Here is a 21,374-nt window from a genome sequence, read left to right on the forward strand (position 1 = left end):
CCTTGCCATGGATAGAATGGTCTGGGCCCCCTCCTGAAACTTGTCTTCTCTAATTTTCTTTGTTGACAGCAAAATCCAAGTTAGTTTTTAAATTCTGTTTCCCTGGTTTAAGAATCCAAAATATTGTTTTAGATTGTTTCAAAACTTCGTAGTTTCTTCTAGGACTTATTATAGGCTGTAATGGTGGAAGAAATTCAGTAGTTTGTAGATTGTCGCAAAAAATAATTAACTACTAGACAAACAAATTCCAACACCTGCTGATCAAGGTTGCAACCTTTATGCGAAAAAAGAAAAAACCTTAATTCACAGAGGAGAGTGCCAAATTGAGTAAGGGTACAAAATATATCGAACAAAACCAAGTGACTACTCCCTCCGTCTACTTTTACTTGTCCATTATATTAAAAAGAGATGTCTGCTTTTACTTGTCCATTTTGGATAATCACGAGATAATTTACCATTTTATATCCATTTTACCTTTATTATCAAGTATTATTCATTTTTGAATACACAAAGGCATAATACGTAAACAGACTCTCAAACTTGTCCTCGGCTGGTTGACAAATATGCACTCCAACTTTGGGTGTGCACAAATAGGCACCTCAACTTGTATAAAGTTGAACATGTAAATACAAATGCTGATGTTACACATAGATTTTGGAGGTGTCTAGATGATCATTTTGTAAGTTTGAGTATTCAACTGACAAAGTAGAGACAACTTGAGGTGCCTACTTATGCACACCCAAAGTTGGAAGGCATAATAATCGGCTGAGACCACGTTTGAGAGCCTGTTTATGTATTATGCCTTTCACAAAACATTAAATTTAGGACAGACATAATACATAAATAGGTCCTTAAAATTGGCCTCAGCTGGCAAGTGTTCCCTCCAACTTTGGGTGTGCACAAGTAGGCACCTCAACTTGTCTCCACTTTGTCAGTTGAACACTCTAACTTACAAAATGATCATCTAGACATCTCAATTTGTATAAACTACACCTCGAAAAGTCATGTGTCACGTCAGCATTTGTGTTTACGTGTTCAACTTTATATAAGTTGAGGTGCCTACTTGTGCACACCAAAAGTTGGAAGGCATACTTGCCAGATGAGACTGAGTTTGAGTTTTTTTTTTTTATGTATTATGCCTTTAGGACAAATACATACATGGCCCCTTAAAATTGTCACGATTTTCATTTAGGCACCCTAATTAGGATTGTTCCTATAGACACTTAGGCCTCATTTGTTTGCACTTATTGGAGGTCTGAATCTGAATGGTTCAGACCTTAGGCCATTAAGTGCATTTGTTTACATGAAGATTTAAACACTTATGTGGTCTGAATAGGTCTTAATCATTAAGATCTTGAAAAAAATCTTAATATCATTAAGAGGTACCTTTGTATGGATAATTTTTACCACCACTCTGTCCACAACCAACAACTCCACCCCACCCTCCCAACTCCATCCACCCCTACCCACCACCACCCAGCTGCCCCACCACTACTAACCACCTCTGTCATCACAATTACCACCACCCCACCTTCCCAACCTCTACCCACCCTACTCCCCACCCTACTCCCCACCATATCCCACCCTACCCCACCACCATTAACCACCCCTGCCATCACACCCACCTCCACCCATTCTCCACTAACCACCTCTACGATCACAACCACCCTCCCAACCCCCACCCCTCCACCCATCCCCTAACACCACCACCCACCTTACCACTACTAATCATCTCTTCTATCACAACCACTATCACCACCATGGTCAACCACTACCATCCTCATCCTCCCAACCCCCACTGCTACCACCCCTACTACCCTACCCACCATAAATGTTTCATTTTTTTATCAAATAATAATTTTATTTGATAAAAACGAGAGATGCAATAATACGACTTCTCTTGAAATGTTTTTAGTTTCAAAATACTCTTCTAACTTTACAAATAGTCCTTTAAAGTTTCAAATAGCTGTTACAATATGATCCATTTGAAAAAGAATATACTATTTATGTTTACGCGGCGGGTTTGGGGAAAATCGGGTGGGTGAATTTATTTAACTGGTCAGAGTTTAAACTTGAACCAGTAATAAAATGCTACGTGAATTTTTTTTTTTTAAATTTTTTTTAGTGTTGATCGTTAGTCAAAGTGCACAAGTGAGCCAAAAATGTAACTAGAGAGATATTTTTAGCAAAAAAGGTAGATGGAGGGTATTTTTGGACCTTTTCTAATAGTCCAGGGGCATTTTTGGCCTTTTTCCATTTTCTTTGTTCCACGATATTTTAATCTTTCTTTTTACATAATTTAAAAGATTTAAATGCTTAAATTATAATTCAAAAGATATCTAAGTTACTTGATTCTCTCTCTCTCTCTCTCTCTCTCTCTAAACATAAATCTTCATCTATTAATGTATTAAGGACATGATATGTTTAAAGGAGCATATATCATCATGGACAATCCAACTCGAAAATATTCTTTCCCAAAAAAAATCCATGCGACAAGAAATTGAAAACTTAACTAAGTTATGAGCAAAAATATTAAACCATTTAGTAATATATACAAACACGACGTGATCTAGACATGAAGACATGTTCCAAATATCTTCACAAGAAACATCCACGCCCCAAGTAGCTTTCATAGTTTTCTTCAAAATGTCTACTACACCTTTCACATCAGAGAAGAGATAAAGTTTTCTCCATCCATTTTGTATCGTTGTTTCCACAAATTTTCTAATTTCAAGCGCTTCAACAATCATAGACATCCCAACAAACTGAATTGGGATTCATGGGTGAAGCTAAACACCCTTGCTATCCATAACAACAAGATCAATACATGCCTTCTTCGACTTAACTTATAACCCTGTATCAACGAATAAACAAATTTCATCTTCGGACATTATTAGTTGATATTTATAGTTCTCCTGTAAATTACCATTTGAGGACTCGACAAACATTATTTCAGGAATCATTGTACTCAAATATTTAGTTTTTACCACCACCACAATGTCTGAAGGATCAGTTCATTCATTATTAAAACACCAAGCATTCCTGGACTTCCATATATTTGTTCAGTTTTATGCTTCCTAATAATTCATGTGTATCTTTTATTTGACTTTTAATATATTGCACAATGATACTAATGAGTTGCTATGCTAGAAATATGTTTTGGCCCATCAATCGCTTATATTGAACCCAAAAGCGGACTTTTATTTGCGCAAGTATTGTTCTAGTACTTACACATGAAAATCATCAAAACCTGTTAATCTTCAAATTTGTGTTGCCCAAATGGAAGATGAAGCCTCCCATCTACATCCAAAATAGAGCAAACCCACAAACCATTCTCAATTTCCATCAACTTCGGTGCAAGATTCAAGCTTGACAAGCCTTACCCTTCCACCTGAACTTATTACTGATATCCTATTAAGGCTTCCGGTGAAATCTCTTTTGAAATTCAGCTGTGTTTCAAAATCTTGGCTTGCTTTAATCTCTAGCCCTGATTTTGTCAATACCCATCTCAGTATATGTGCTAATGACAAAGATTACACTCACTATAGGATTGTCTTGAAAGTATATCCAACTGATCTTAAGAACAATTCGCTTCTTGAAAGTATATCCAACTGATCTTAAGAACTATTCGCTTACTTCTTTACTTTATGACTGTTACTGAGGCCTTTGACTTGGATTATCCTATGAAAGAACCCCATACATCTATTGCTAATTTGCCATTTAACTTTGGTTGTCCTATGAAGAAATCTTCTTAGATTGTAGGTTCTGTCAATGGGTTTATTTGTCTTGTCATCGAGGTAAACGACTTCTTTCTTTACAATCCATCGATCAGGAAGTTCAAGAAATTGCCTGATCCTGGACCCGGTCTCTATGTCAGGTATGCTTTTGGATATGATGAACTTCATGATGATTACAAAGTAGTGGCAGTTTGCAAGCCTTGGAATATTATTAACGGTTTTGGATATGATAAACATCATGTTGAGATGAAAATATATAGTCTAGAAAGTGATTCTTGGAAAAGTACCGAAGAATGTTGGCGTGGGTGCTACCCACTAGGTGGGGTACCCTTGTGAATGGAAAGCTTCATTGGACTACTCCTTCTACTTATTTTGGTGTATAATCCTAAGGACGTCATTTATATTGATTTAGTTGAAGAGAAATGGGGAAAGGTGGAGCAACCATGCCATGGAGAAACAAAGTTTAATTATAGGGATCTTCTTGACCTGCATTGATCCATCCTCGATCTTTTCCCGAATCCAGTGATATCTCACATCGACGTGCTTTGTTCTTGCATGGTACATGGAGTTCTTGCTCAAATATATTGCACTTTGACTGTCACAATAGACGACATACTCCTCCTGATGCAATCCAAGCTCTGGAAGGAACCGTTTCAGCCATATCATCTCCTTGCCAGCTTCTGTAGAGGCAATGTACTCTGCTTCAGTTGTAGAGAGTGCGACACACTTCTGCAACTTCGACTGCCATGATATAGCTCCCCCTGAAAATGTGAACAGGTATCCAGTAGTAGATTTACGATTATCAAGATCACCTGCCATATCAGTATCTGTGAAACCCTTCAAGTCTGCATTAGATCCTCCGAAACACAAACAGTCTCTAGTAGTACCTCTCAGGTACCTGAGTATCCACTTGACTGCTTCCCAGTGTTCTTTTCCAGGATTTTTAAGAAATCTTCTAACAATACCAACTGCATGAGCAATATCAGGTCTAGTGCATACCATTGCATACATCAAGCTTCCGACTGCTGACGAATAAGGAACTTTGGCCATACCTTCTTTCTCCTCCTTTGCTGTAGGACACATTTGCTTGCTCAAATTCAAATGACCAAGAAGAGGCGTGCTAACGGGTTTAACACTCTTCATGTTGAAGCGTTCTAGTACACGTTCAATGTATTTCTCCTGAGATAGCCACAACTTTCTGCTTGTTCGTTCTCGAACAATCTTCATCCTTAGAATTTGTTGCGTTGGGCCCAAGTCCTTTATGTCAAATGACTTGAACAAATCTCCCTTCAACTTAACAATCAGCTCCTTGTCTTGTCCTATAATTAACATGTCATCCATATACAATAACAAAATACTAAAGTTATTGTCGAAAAATCTTTTGAAGTATACACATGAATCATAATAGGTCTTTGTGTAAGTTTGACTTTTCATGAATGAGTACTTTTTGTACCACTGCCTTGGTGCCTGTTTCAACCCATAAAGACTCTTATTCAATTTGCACACCATGTGTTTCTTTCCTATACTTCAAATCCTTCTAGCTGCTCCATATAAATCTCCTCTTCCAAATCTCCGTGAAGAAATGCAGTTTTCACATCCAACTACTCCACTTCAAGATCCAGGCAAGCTGGTAAGCTCAAAATGGTTCGAATAGAAGTCATTTTGACAATAAGTGAGAAAATTTCATCAAAATCAATACCTTTCTTCTGTTCGAAGCCTTTTACCACCAATCGAGCTTTGTATCTGACCAACTTGCCATTTCCATCTTTCTTGAGTTTGAAGACCCACTTGCATTTGAGTGGTCTCTTTCCCTTTGGAAGTTCAACCAACTTGTATGTGCCATTTTTCTGTAAAGATTCCATCTCTTCTTGCATGGCTTTCATCCACTGGCTCTTTTCTGGATGTGACAACACTTCTTTCAGACTTTCTGGCTCCCTCTCATCATTAATGAGGACATACTCTGAGGAAGGGTACTTGGATGACTCTACCCTTTGACTTTCTGATCACTTCAGAGGTTGAGATTGTTCTTCTTCTTCCTGAGTAGGGTACTCCACTTGCTCGACATAATCACCAAGTTTCTCCCCCTGCTCAGCAATTTCGTCAGGTTGCTCCCCTTGCTCAGCAACCTCATCGGTCGTACTTTCTGCACATCTAGGATGGTTAGAAGGAATGGTAACAAGGTTAGGGACTATACCATTCTTGGGATTCTCTGACACATCATCAGCAGTTCCAACTTCACTTTCTTGAAAGACTACATCTCTGCTTCTGTTGACCTTCTTCTTTAAAAGATCCCATAGTCTATACCCGAACTCTTCATCTCCATATCCGATGAATATGCAGGGAATGAATTTATCATCCAGCTTTGTTCTCTGCTCCTTCGGTACATGTGCAAAAGCTCTGCAACCGAACACCTTCAGATATGAGTAGGACACCTCTTTATTAGTCAAAAATCTTTCTAGTATGTCAAACTCTAATGGAACTGATGGACTCGTATTGATCAGGTAACAGGCTGTCTGAACTGCTTCACCCCAAAATGACTTAGGCAGTTTAGCCATTCTGAGCATGCTACTCACCTTCTCAACAATGGTGCGATTCATCCTCTCAGCTACACCATTGTGTTGTGGGGTTCCAGGAGCTGTCTTTTCATGTCTGATCCCATGGCTTGAAACGTACCCTTCAAATTCCCTTGAAGTGTAATCCCCCCCATTGTCACTATGGAGATGCTTTAGCTTTCGACCCGTCTGCCTCTCCACCAGAGCATGAAACTTCTGGGAAACTTGAATACCTGATCTTTGGTTTTTAAGATATAAAACCACAATTTTGGTGAAGCATCATCAATAAAAGTAACAAAATATTTGTTACCACCCATCGATTCTATCTCCATTGGACCACAAACATTAGAATATAGAAAATCAAGTATATGCAATTTTATTTCAGACGATGTCTGAAATGATACTCTATGATGTTTACCAAATAAACAATAGTCACAAGGTTTTATCGTTGTATCTTTGGCAAAAGAAATGAATGATTTCTTGGCAAGAATTTGCAATCCTTTCTCGCTCATATGACCCATTCTTCTTGCCACAAGTCTGCAGAAATCTCATCTTGAGCCGCATTCAATTCACCTAGGCATATTTTTGTATTTGTCCTGTACAACGTTCCACAAGCAACTCCCTTTGCAATCACCAATGATCCCTTGGTGAGTATCCATTTTCGATTTGCAAAATAGTTCTTGTATCCATCTTGGCCCAAAGCAATTCCCGAGATCAAGTTCAACCTCAAATCAGGTACATGGCGCAAATCCTTCAGAACCAATATGCATCCGACATTTGTCTTGATACAAACGTCTCTGATGCCCGTAATCTTTGAGTAACTTGTGTTACCCATTTTCATCGTGCCGAAATCTCCTGCTACATATCTGCAGAAAATGTCTCTTACTGGTGTGGCATGGTAAGATGCTGCTGTGTCAACCACCCATTTCGACTCTGAACCTACCAAGTGCATGCATTCCTCTTCCTCGTTTATGAAGAGAACAACATTATCATTATTTTGCACCATGGCAGTTGTGTTGTCGTCATTCTTCTAGCCACTGCTTTCACCTTAGCCCCTTTTTAGATTTGGACAATCTCTTTTGTAGTGACCTAGTTGATCACAATTGTAGCAATTTCTGGCTTTTGACTTGGATCGAATATTAGATTTTCCACGAGCTCCGGATCTACCATAGTTGCTCGAACCCCTTTGGTAACTCCTGCCTCTACTTTCTGTGATGAGAGCCTGACCATGATTTTCAGGCTTCTTTCTCATGTTCTCATTGAGTAGAAGAGCTGATGTCACATCCTTCAGCTCAATTGAGTCCTTACCATGTAAGATGGTTGTTGCCAAATTATCGTAAGAAGATGACAACGAGTTCAAGAGCACGATGGCTTTATCTTCCTTCTCAATCTTTACTCCGAGGTTGGCCAGCTGCGTGATTAATCCATTAAGCACATTTAAATGTGACAAAAAATTTGTACCTTCACCCATATGCAGGGCGTATAATTGCTTCTTTAGGTACACTTTGTTTGTCAACGTCTTGGACATATATGGGTTTTCCAACCTTGTCTAGATACCACATGCACTTTCTTCGTCGATGATGTTGTTGACCACATCATCTGTTAAGTGCAACCTAATTGCACTAGCTGCCTTTTCATCCATTTCTTCCCAATCCTCAAGTTTCATGAATTCGGGCATTTTGGATTTGCTGCCTAGTGCCTTGTGCAAACCTTGTTGGATGAGCAGATCCCTCATCCTTCTTTGCCATATTGAGAAACCGCTATCACTGTTGAATTTTCCTACCTCATACTTTACTCCAGACATTTTTTTTTCACTGAGTATAGTACGGCCCACTGCAAAAAATATTTCTGTGAATGACCAGAACCCGTGCTCTAATACCAGTTGTTGGGAATAAACACGCCACAGAAATAATATTCACGTTATTTACAGTGGAATAATAATATAGCACCGTGATATGGTTAATCAACAAGAATAAAAAAGAACGATAATGACACCAAGATTTTTATATGGAAACCCAAAAGGGAAGACCACAAGCCGAGAAGAGCAAGTGATATCACTGTAGCAAGCGATTTATACTTTGTAGGTCGGAGTAAAATACTCCAAAGACCATTATATACTCAAAAGAAATTACCCTCTTTTAAGATTTTCACCTCACTACAATATCGTTCACACTCTCTATTTTTCCTCACATACTATTTTTCTATCTGTGAATGCCTCATTCTTCTTTGCCTTTACATTGAAAGCCTAGTTAGGCCATTTTTGCCAAAAGAACCAACGATGCAACACCAATAAAGACTGAAAAAGCTCAGATGATGTGGGCTCCTCCTTTACAAGGTGTATGCATCTGAGCTTTCAAAAAAAGATTTAAGTAAATGTTAGAACCTGTCTATTGACAAAAGTAGAATTCATCCAGGTTCAAAAGAAAATTCCCCTTTCTTCAAACGAATTTTCAGATTCTGAATTTATTTTCATCTCAATGAAAAATGTGCTCCCCCAAATTTGCAAGTTGGTCAGCCACCGAGTTAGCTTCCATGTAACAATGATTAAAAAGAAAATCTGTCGTGACATTTCAGTTTCCTTCTTGATCATTTGTTTGATCAGAAGTGTGTCAGATTCAACTGTGATATTTGGCACAAATATCATGTTTTGTGTCTTATTACAGCTTCTTCTTATGACTTTTATCGCTTAATTCATGACGTAACCGTCGTATTTGAACTTATGTCGTTATATTTCATGTGTATAGGTACGATGACGACAAACGATGGAAACTGTGCTTGAAATGATTGGAATTCGTAGCATATGTTAATTGGTTGAGGTGATGAGTCGAAAACCGCAAAGGACGAACTAAAAGGAGAGTTAGTCGACTGAAGAGACCTCGCTTTCCTTCCGCATCGCGAGAAGCCTCAGAACGTCAGGCCATCGAGGCGCATCGCGTGAAGAAAGCGGAATAACCAAACTCAGTCATCAGTGTTGCGCGATCCTTCCGCGATGCGGAAGGAAAGCGAGAACCTGCAGAACATTGCGCGATCCTTCTGCGATGCGGAAGGAAAGCGGGGATATGCGGATGTTGTCCCGATTAGACTAGGATTTGGATTCCTTATTTATTATTTTTACCCTAGCCTATATATAGACGTTGTTTTAGCTGAGAGCGGTGTGCTGGGATTATTCAAGGATTTGTAAGCCACCGTTCGCCTTTCTCTCTCTCTAGGTTATTTTATTTTTCATCTTTTTCAACCCTAGTTTATTCATGGCTTCTTTTGTTTATGATCGAATCATGAGTAGCTAATCTCCTAATTCTAGGTTTGTGGCGAAAGACTTGAAAGTTGATTGGATGACAATTATTATCTATTGATTTTTCATATTGTGGGTTTCTTATTTATTCTTGATTTTAATTGTTTGATTATCTGGCCAATAGTTAAACACTATCTGTGGTACGTGAATTGAACTTGAGAAAGGCAATTCACGTACGTAATAAGAAGAAAATAGAGTTTGTTCGATTTAATCATTTCACTAATGAGGATAGTGATATACCCTTTAGCCCTACTTAGTTGAATACGGAGAAATAAACGCGTTCTTGTTACCTCTGATGACCATAGAGATATAGGCGTTATAGTAACATCTACAAGCTTGTGAGTAGTTCGAGAGAATATCATAAAGCATAATATGCAAAATATATTAAAGATGTGGTCGCGAACAAATGGCGTTGGACAGAGTTTGAGACAGTTGCACTTACTGAGGAGTGCAGTTCTAGAGTGAAGAGTAAGATCCCTCCAAAGTTGAAAGATCCGGGCAGCTTTACAATTTCGATTACGATTGGAAACATTGAAGTTGGGCTAGCATTGTGTGATTTGGGTGCTAGTATTAATCTTATGCCCACCTCTGTGTTCCGAACGTTGGGTTTGGGAGAGCCTAGGCCAACCACTATTACATTGCAGTTGGCTGATCGATCTCTTGCTTATCCTGATGGTATTATCGAGGACGTTCTTGTGAAGGTAGGCCTATTTATTTTGCCGGTTGATTTTGTGATACTTGATTATGAGGCAGATAAGAGTGTTCCTCTCATCATGAGGAGAGGATTCTTGGCTACTGTTGATGCTGTAATCCGAGTGAAAGATGGGAAGACATCCATGACAGTTAATGGGCAAGAGACGACCTTTGATGTGTTTAAAGCTACCAGACTTCCAGCCCATTATGAGGAATTGAAGATGATTTCTGTGGTGGAACCCGAGCTCACAAATGCCGAGTTAGATCACTTTCTAGCCTCGCGAGATCCGTTGGAGACAGCTTTGGTGTATGGGGAAGATCTGAAGATTGATGCAGAAGTGGAGGAGTGTCTTAGCACTCTTGACACTTTATGTGCTTATCTACGAGCAAGTACACCATTTGAGGAGCTAGACAGACCAGAGTCATGGAAGAAGCCGAAACCGTCTATTGAAGAGGCTCCCGTTCTTGAGTTGAAACCATTGCCTCCTCACCTTCACTATGCTTTCTTGGGTAGTGGAGACACATTGCCCGTAATCCTCTTTGCTTATTTGACTGATGTGCAGGTTGAACGTGTATTACGAGTGCTAAGAGATCGAATCCGAGCCCTCGGGTGGTCGATAGCTGATATTCGGGGTATTAGTAGCTCGTTTTGCATGCACAAAATTTTATTAGAGGAAGGTAGCAAACCCAGTATTGAGTGTCAGAGGCGACTGAACCCGATCATGAAGGAGGTGGTGAAGAAAGAGGTAATCAAGTGGCTTGACAGCTGCATCATTTATCCCATCTCAGACAGCAATTGGGTGAGTCCTGTAGAATGGGTCCCGAAGAAAGAGGGCATAACTGTGGTAGAAAACGAGAAGAATGAATTGGTGCCTCAACGAACTGTTACGGGCTGGAGGATATGTATCGACTATCGCAAGTTGAACAACGCCACCAGAAAAGATCATTTTCCTTTCCCCTTCATGGATCAGATGCTCGACAGATTGGCTGGGCATGATTATTATTGCTTTTTCGATGGTTATTCGCTTTACAAACAGATCATGATTGCGCTTGAGGATCAAGAGAAGACCACATTCACATGTCCTTATGGCACATTTGCATTCCGGAGGATGCCTTTCGGTTTGTGCAATGCTCCATGTACCTTCCAGCGATGCATGATGGCTATCTTCACCGATATGGTGGAAAGTTATGTGGAGGTATTTATGGATGATTTATTTGTTTTTGGAGATTCTTTTTATGACTGTTTAAATCATCTTGATGCCGTGCTAGCTCGTTGTGAAGAAACAAACTTGGTACTTAGCTGGGAAAAATGCCATTTCATGGTTCGAGAGGGAATTGTTCTTGGGCACAAGATATCGGGCAAAGGAATAGAGGTTGACAAGGCGAAGATTGAAGCAATTGAAAGATTGCCACCACCCGTTTCAGTTCGGGGAGTGCGCAGTTTTCTTGGGCATGCTGGCTTTTACCGACGGTTCATCAAAGACTTCTCTAAAGTTACTAATCCACTGTACAAGCTTTTAGTGAAAGATGTGAAGTTTGTGTTCAATGAATCCTGTCTGACGGCTTTTGAGGAGCTGAAACGAAGGTTGGTGTCTGCTCCTATTATCATTGCACCCGATTGGTCTCTACCGTTTATCTTAATGTGTGATGCAAGTGATTTTGCTGTGGGTGCTGTCCTTGGTCAGAAAAGGGACAAGATTTTTCATCCTATTTATTATGCCAGCAAGACACTTGATGCAGCCCAGATGAACTATACTGTCACAGAGAAGGAGTTATTGGCAGTTGTCTACGCCTTTGACAAATTTCGATCATATCTGGTGGGCACGAAGGCGATTGTCTACACTGATCACACGGCAGTTCGTTATTTCTTTGCAAAGAAGGATGCAAAGCCGAGGCTTATTCGTTGGGTGTTGCTGCTGCAAGAATTTGACATCGAGATTCTTGATCGAAAGGGCACAGAAAATCAGGTACCAGATCACCTATCGCGATTAGAAGATCAGGAACATGTGGATGAAGCAGTGGAAATTAAGGAGACTTTTCCCGACGAACAACTCTTTGCTCTTAAATCAGCTGAGGTGCCATGGTATGCAGACATGGTGAACTTTATAGTAAGTGAGGTTTACCCCCCGGGTGCTAATCACGAGAAGAAGAAGTGGATCTTGCATGACAGTCGTTTCTATGTGTGGGATGAGCCTTATCTCTACCGGGTTGGCACAGATCAGCTGATCAGAAGGTGTGTTCCAGAGGAAGAGGTCTCGACGATTCTAGAGAAGTGTCACTCATCACCCTATGGGGGACATCACGCGGGTGACAAAACGGCTGCAAAGGTACTTCAGTCCGGGTTCTACTGGCCCACTTTGTTCAAAGATGCTCATGAATTTGTGCGAGCATGTGATAGCTGCTAGAGGATCGGAAATATCTCCAAGGGGCATGAAATGCCTTTGAAGGGTATCTTAGAAATTGAGCTGTTCGATGTGTGGGGTATCGACTTCATGGGTCCCTTCATACCATCCAAGGGGAATAAGTACATATTGGTGGCTATAGACTATGTCTCGAAGTGGGTGGAAGCTATTGCACTTCCCACCAATGATGCTAGTGTGGTGGCGCGATTTCTGAAAAAGAACATTTTTACAAGGTTTGGGACCCCTCGGGCCATCATCAGTGATCAAGGTACGCACTTCTGCAATCGTCTCTTTGATAAATTGCTGCTCAAGTATGGGGTGAAATACAAGATAGCGACTGCTTATCACCCTCAGACGAGTGGTCAAGTGGAGGTATCGAACAGAGAAATCAAGAGGATTTTGGAGAAGACTGTGAGCGTAAGTAGAAAAGATTGGTCATTAAAGCTTGATGACGCTCTGTGGGCATACAGAACAGCTTACAAAACTCCGATTGGCACATCTCCCTATAAGCTCGTTTTTGGTAAGGCATGTCATCTGCCAGTCGAGCTTGAGCATAGAGCATATTGGGCGATCAAGAAGCTGAATCCGGACATGGTTCAAGCTGGAGAGAAGAGACTGTTGCAGCTGCACGAGTTGGAGGAATTTCGCTATCATGCTTATGAAAACGCGAAAATATATAAGGAGCGCACCAAGATAATTCATGACAGGCGCATCCAATCTCGTGACTTTGAGCCTAGGCAGTTAGTGTTGCTGACTCAAGGCTGAAGATTTTCGGTGGAAAGCTGAAGAGTAAATGGTCCGGACCATTCGAGGTAGTTCGCGTGACTGCACATGGTGTAATCGAGCTCAAAAGACCCAACTCGGATGAGACATTCTTGGTGAACGGGCAGAGAGTGAAGCATTACTACGGGGAGGCCACTGACCGCGCCAGGACCACCATCGATCTAGAAGAGGCTTGAGGAAAGCCAGCGTCGTGCCGCGACGTTAAATCAGGCGCTTCTCGGGAGGCAACCCATGTTTTAAAAAAAAATTTAAAAAAAGTGTCGTGCCACGACCTTAACTAAGGCGCTTGTTGGGAGGCAACCCAACAATTTTTTTAGGATATAAGTCACGTTTGTTCATGTTGCAGGAATTGAGTGAAAAAAAGAAGAAGACAAAGTGCCTAGTTATTTGAGCTTTTTGCCCGCGATGCGGGCAGATCGCGCATTAAAAATCAGAAGCGCCCAGTGATTTGCGCGATCCACCCGCGATACGGACAGATCGCGTGGAGATCTGCAGCTTCGCGCGATCGATCCGCGATGCGGACGGATTGCGCGGGTCGACCCGGTTTGTGTTCTCTTTTTCGCATGTATGTATAGGCCGCGCCCCCTCTTCTTATTTTCATCCGAAAACAATTCCCCAACTCCCCCCATTCCCTTTTAATACGAAAAACACCCATCCCCATTCCCTCTCTCACACAAACAACTTCAAGTTGCTCTAATCGATCCCACATTAACATCACAAGGTAAGTGTTCATCTTCCCTATTGTTTTTCCTTGTTATTGTTGTTGGTATATGTAAAGTAGGGATATGGGTATGGGTTGGTATTGCTTGTGTAATAGGTGTGAAAGTGGCTTGAATGTGACTCCCATTGCATAAAGGAGGGTTCTTCAACCCGCCATTGTTACTCAAAGTTAAGGGACGATTCTACGCCCACAAGGTGTTCGAAAAAAGTCCTAAACCAAGTTTTTGTGAAATTGTGATGTCTTGAGTAGCAATGGAACATTTACCGAGCATAGGAACCCTTGTGAAATTCATCTCACCATGAAATTCGAATTTTGAGGGCGGATTGGAGAATTGTGATTCTTTTTCGTCCCAAGCAACATGACAATCTCGTACTTTGTTTTTGTTTTTGATAGGTCTTGTAGGAGTAGTTAACTTCTTTTGTTTTTCTTTTCATAATATAGTTTGAAGTAAGTGTGGGGTTGTGCCACGACCCCGTCGTTACTCACCTAAAACTCTCGTTTGGTAATGCGTTGTTTTGCAGGAAAAATGGTTCACGCTAAATCCAAGGGCAAAGCTGTCGCCTTCTCCTCCCAAGGTACAAAAAGAGGGCGAGCACAAAACCCGCCCAAAGAGAAAAAGGGGAAAACATCCGGCAAAGGCAAGCATCCCGCGGTTGTCATTCCTCCGACATCTAAGAGGACAACCAACTCCCATCTCTCGGGGGAAGGAGCAGAGTGGTATGCGGGGTTTGACACCTCGAAGGGGTACACCCATGAGCGAGCAATCAGTGGAGCCCCTCTGAAGAAGAATTTTCGGGATATCCACGACCGTATAGTTTCCATGGGATGGACGTCGGTGTTTGAGCAACCGGGCCCAGTGAACATCGATTTGTCATGGAATTCTATGCTTGCGTAGCAACCCACAAGATTCCTGATTCTGTGTTCTTTCGGAGAAATTGGGTGCCATTGACGGCATCAACCTTGTGCGGGGCAATCGGAATCCCGGATGTGCCTGTCGAGCCCTTACTAGAGTTCATCAAAAGGCCGGATTATCGGGCTATCCGGGAAACTTTGTGTGGAGCCAACTCAAAAGCTCAATGGGCACGATATTTAGGGCCTCTTCGGAAGCATCGAAGTATGAGCATGAGAAACTTTTGTAGAGAGGCCCGAGTGTGGATGCGCCTCCTAAATGCGAGAATAATGCCACTTGATCACTTCTCGGAGGTACAACGGGAGAGAGTGTGCATTGTGTACTTCGTGATGACAGGGCAGCCGGTGAACATAGGGTATTGGATGCTGCAGGAAATCCGCCGAGTGCGTGCTGGGAAGTCAAAAAGGCTAAGTTATGGAAACACTCTCACTTCCTATCTAATGCAGCTCGACAAGGAGTTAGCGTACTCTACTGATAGAGTACTTGAGGCGCCCGTTGACCCGCTCGATATCTCCAATGTCATGGCCCCAGCAAGTGTATCCGGACATCACTTGACCCCGGTAGAGGAGAGGTCTGCCCAGTCCACCGTACTAGCTCAGCTGTACTCGGGGATGATGGTTGCAAGTGAGCACTTTAATATTGATCTCACAAGGGTTTTTATTGATAACCCACACACTCCACATTCTCGGGCGCTGGTGGGCGAGCTATCTCAGTTACCTGCGGATGAGGACGAGAACTCAGCTGATCGAGTAATGGTCGCATTCGAAGATGAGGAGGAGGTAGAGTCGCTGATGCAAGGCGATGACAATGAAGAGGAAGAAGACGCCGAGCCAGATGAGGGCGCGGCTGATGATGAGGACTTCCTTGATGAGGACAACTAGGCCCTAGTGGGCCCCAGGGAGTATTTCTTACCTCGGTTGCGCTTTATTTGATTTCAAATCTAATTGCAGTGAGGGCATTGCATAATTTTAAGTGTGGGGTGGGAAAATACATCCCTGGTTTGTAACACCATGTTTTGAGGTTGCGGATGATGATTAGTATGCTGTAGGATTTTTTTTTAGTTTTGCATCTTAGTGTCGAATTTTTTTTTTTTGGAAAAAGTTGGAAAAATTGCAAAAAGATTTTATTTTCTTTATTTTTCTTTGATAACTTCTTAAGCCCCTCATTAGTAGGCATTCATCATCCACCCCCTTTGGTTTTCTTATGGCCTTGGTTCTTTCCCGAGGGGGGGGGGGGCTTTGAACCGGGCGTAGGTAGATTTTTTCTTTTATAGTCATAAGAAGGGCTGTTCCTGATGACGGGTGGATGACAACCCGCTTGAGGGAAAATTAGTCCGTAGGCTAGGTGTATTCAAATGCTAGGTGCACGGGATAGGTGAAGTCTTGGCATATGAGTGATCTTGAACTGTTTTGTGGAAGCATGCCGTGAAAATTGTATTACTTTTCTTAGAAGCACTTGAAAATGGTTTTTGTGTTGACCCGTATGACCCACTTGGCATTGTTGACTGTCATTATTGTTTGATTCGAGGGACAACCGGATCCCTCTTGCGTTGATTGTGTGCCATGTGTGAGTAAGGTTTTGTATTTGAATCCATGTTGGGTATTGACATCTAGAACTTGCCCTGTGTGTTCACGAATCGAAATGAAGTTGGTTGAGCCTAGAAAGTGATAGAGGCATTTCTTTGATTAGTCACTAAAAAGCCTAAAAAGCTATCCTACCAACTCGCAAATAGCACCCTCGTTAACCCTTTTTGAGCCTTTAGCCTTTTTTTTATAGCAGTTACTTAGCCTTTATCCCTTCGTTCTATAAAACTTGATTTTTGATCCAAACACTCCATGAGCACTTTAATCATTTACATGTGTAATGGGAGTTGGGAGGTGAAATAAAGAGGGGAAATGGTTGTTAATTGTAATCTAGGAAGACAATGGGAGCACCGAATGAACAGAACTAATTCACGTGTTAGTTGGGAATTGAAAGAAAAAAAAAAGAGAAAAAAGAGAAAAAGACAGAAATCTGAAAAAGACAGAAGAAATGTGCAGCGAAAAAGTTCCCCTTCTAACTTGTGTGACTTTTAAAAAGAGTGGTGCTTAAACAAAGAAAATGGGTGAATTGGGAGAAATTTAAAGGTTGGGTGGTGTTGAATAAGGGCTAATGAAGAAATTGGGCAAGAATGATAAAAGTATGTGTATTAAAGTGCTTAGGGAGGTTAGTCACTATTATCCAAATAATTCCTACCCGTCCCTTAGCCTACATTACAACCCTTGAAGTCCTCCTTGATTCTAGGTTTGCCTTACTTGTATTAGTGGAGTGGTTACACTACGGGCAATATGGTATGTCGTACATTACATGTGACGTTCTTTGTGAGAGTGAGTGCATTTATTGATTTCAGGTCCATTGATTTAAACATGTGATTCTTGATGAGATATGGACTACTTTGTTGAGGTGAGGGCACATAATTAGCAATAGAGTGGTGAAGTGTTGATTTCTTGATCATAAGGTTGCCTATATGCGTTAAAGTGGTGTCGTTGAGTCAACTGTTTTGAAATTCGAAATGCTTTCGTTGAAAAGAAGTACTTGGTGCTGAAAATGAGGCTTTTAAAACCTTTGGCATGGCTTTCGCAATCTGGGTCGTTGGCTTGTTTTTGAAAATCTCTCTTCAAGAGTTAGCCATACTAGCCGAATCCCGTTGCAGACCTGTTTGAATGAGTGAGCTAGAAGTATAGTCTGATGATTGGTTTGTGTTTGCTCGAGGGCGAGCAAAGTCTAAGTGGGGGGTGGTGATATTTGGCACAAATATCATGTTTTGTGTCGTATTACAGCTTCTCCTTATGACTTTTATCGCTTAATTCATGACGTAATCGTCGTATTTGAACTTATGTCGTTATATTTCATGTGTATAGGTACGATGACGACAAACGATGGAAACTGTGCTTGAAATGATTGGAATTCGTAGCATATGTCGATTGGTTGAGGTGATGAGTCGAAGACCGCAAAGGACGAACTAAAAGGAGAGTTAGTCGACTGAAGAGACCTCGCTTTCCTTCCGCATCGCGAGAAGCCTCAGAACTTCAGGCCATCGAGGCGCATCGCGTGAAGAAAGCGGAATAACCAAACTCAGTCATCAGTGTTGCGCGATCCTTCCGCGATGCGGAAGGAAAGCGAGAACCTGCAGAACATTGCGTGATCCTTCCGCGATGCGGAAGGAAAGCGGGGATCTGCGGATGTTGTCCCGATTAGACTAGGATTTGGATTCCTTATTTATTATTTTTACCCTAGCCTATATATAGACGTTGTTTTAGCTGAGAACGGTGTGCTGGGATTATTCAAGGATTTGTAAGCCACCGTTCTCCTTTCTCTCTCTCTAGGTTATTTTATTTTTCATCTTTTTCAACCCTAGTTTATTCATGGCTTCTTTTGTTTATGATCGAATCATGAGTAGCTAATCTCCTAATTCTAGGGTTGTGGCGAAAGACTTGAAAGTTGATTGGATGACAATTATTATATATTGATTTTCCATATTGTGGGTTGCTTATTTATTCTTGATTTTAATTGTTTGATTATCTGGCCAATAGTTAAACACTATCTGTGGTACGTGAATTGAACTTGAGAAAGGCAATTCACGTACGTAATAAGAAGAAAATAGAGTTTGTTCGATTTAATCATTTCGCTAATGAGGATAGTGATATACCCTTTAGCCCTACTTAGTTGAATACGGAAAAATAAACGCGTTCTTGTTACCTCTGATGACCATAGAGATATAGGCGTTATAGTAACATCTACAAGCTTGTGAGTAGTTCGAGAGAATATCATAAAACATAATTAACCCGTTAACTAGTAACCCAGGGAATAAAATAGGTGGAATTGTCTGAAGATCAACTGGATTGTCGGAAGCTATAACCCTAGATCTTTCTCTCATCTGATAATTCTTACAGTCCTTGTCAACATAGTTCCAGTCATAAAAACACCCATCACAAATTGTTTACTTTTCAGTTTTAGTTTAGTACAACAAACAATCTTGATTTTCACTTTCTTGAATAGTTTCATTTGAATTTGAATTAGCTTAACAGTAGAACCTAAATCGCTGTGGGATCGATATCTGGACTTAATAGTCTATATTACTTGTACGACCACGTATACTTGCATGTGCGTTTGGGAGCAACAAACTGTTACCCTGTGATAGCTATGATCAAGACACCATTAGCAGACGTTAGGAACAACTAATCTACTCCCTGCTGACTGCATGTATGGCAATGATGAATCATGGTTTTCCCTGTTCTTTGGTTGCTGTTCTTTTCGATGTGCTAATGTTATTTCGATGTGCGTATAGCAAGACTTACCTACGTTCACTTATTGTATCACATTTTGTTGGTAGGTTGAAGTCAAGTTCGTATGGTTGAACAAGCTTCTCCTTCACTTGAATGTCTGTTATCTGAACTAGAAATTGACCGCCCTTTGCTACTTATACTTGTGATCTCTTACCCATGAATTGCTCTTTTTTTTTTTTAACGATATATGATCAGCAAAAAGGAGAAATGAAGCGCAAAAACTTGTCTAAAGGAAAAGTAAAGGGGCCTCATATGGTAATACATTTGTTGGCAACTGTCTCATCTTGGTTCGAAAAGAATTTATTTCAAACAAATTCCCTTTAAGGCGTGAACAAACAATTTAAGAGCTATTCAATAGTCGTATGTTTACGGTTACATTTAAGGTCGAAATTAACAAAATGAGTCATTATTTTGATTATGTAAGTCGTTACATAGAGATATCGAAACAAAAAAGACAAGATGCAAGAGTAATGGCTACATACTCTTTTCCAATTGCTTGATTACACAAAAGTGCTACTCCTGCGGACTGCCAAAATTGAAACAGAGAAAAGGCTTATTCAAATGGTTGAAACTGAATTGGAGCAGAGGAAGCAAAGCTGGAGTCCGGAACCAAAATGACCCAAAAAAAAAACCTTTTGAACTAAAATACCCCCCCCCCCCCCCACCCCCCTCCCCAAAAAAAGGTGACATAAGTATCTTTAGCGCAGTATTTTACTGCTAAAGCACTTAACCGTGACAGAACCGTTAAGTGTTTTAGCGCAGTAAAATACTGCGCTAAACCAATCCCCCATAGCGCAGTATTTTACTGCGCTATAGGAGTCCACCATTTTCCCAAAACAGCCACTTTTTACATTTGCACACATTTTTACGTAGTTTAGCTGTATATTAATCGTGCTTTGAGACTCCGGAACTTTAATATTTTATATAGAACCCTACTTATATTTGTACGATTAATAAGGTAGGCTCAATACTTCAAGGATACGCAAAACTTTGGATTGTCGTTTTAGTGGTTGAAAAGTGCTCGAAGTCCTTTTTTGTTTGAAGACTTGTAGTCATTAGCTTTACGTTATTTATCTTTTAGGGTTTCGTGTTATTTTTAAATTAATTCTTAACTTTATTTCGAATGTGTCACTTTTTATTTTTATTTTTTTATTATCAATTTAGGATGTGAAACGATAAACAATAATAAAGACTAAGATAATATTTATAAATATAAATAGATATGCAAAAAATATATAATATTTACGATAAACTGTACAACACTAATGTATATACACTATCGTGGATGGGTCCCACATGTGGTATGCCTGAGACTATCCTTAGGCCTAAGGCTCATACCATCCCCACCGCCCTCGCCATCATCTCCATCGCCCTTTTTCCTCTTAATAACCGGGCGCTCCAAGTCATGACAATCTCCTGTTCCCCTGGCCCGTGCACCCTTGACTAGAATGTGCTTCTTCTTGGGATCTGGTCTCGCTAGCATGGGCAGAACCTCATGCTAACCTGGGTCTAGAAACTCGACCTCTTCCTCGTCGGGAGTCGCCACTGCAGGCGCCGAAGGATGAGCCTGAAAAGTATATAATAATTAGTACCATTTCTTATTTATATTGAATAGATTAACGTTTGTTGAATAATCAAACCTGTGTATCAACGGGCGCCTGAGTAGGCTCCTGAGATGGGTCTGTAGGCTCCTGAGATGGGTCTGGTGTAGAATATGAGGTAGTCTCCTGGACGAGATGCTATTCGAAGTCCAAATAAAAGTTATAAAAATTAAATAAATATTTACCTTATATTGAATAAAATTGATTTTAAGTAAAAATCTTACCTGCGCCTCGGTACTCTCATGAGAAGAAACCTCTGCCTCGGCAGGCTGATGAGAAGGCTCCTGAATGGCTCGCTCCTGTGGACCCACTGGCGTCGAATCCTAAAATAAAAACGAAATAATAAGTAACATACATA

This window comes from Lycium barbarum, chromosome 9 (genome assembly GCF_019175385.1).
Source record: "Lycium barbarum isolate Lr01 chromosome 9, ASM1917538v2, whole genome shotgun sequence".
Lineage (NCBI taxonomy): Eukaryota > Viridiplantae > Streptophyta > Magnoliopsida > Solanales > Solanaceae > Lycium > Lycium barbarum.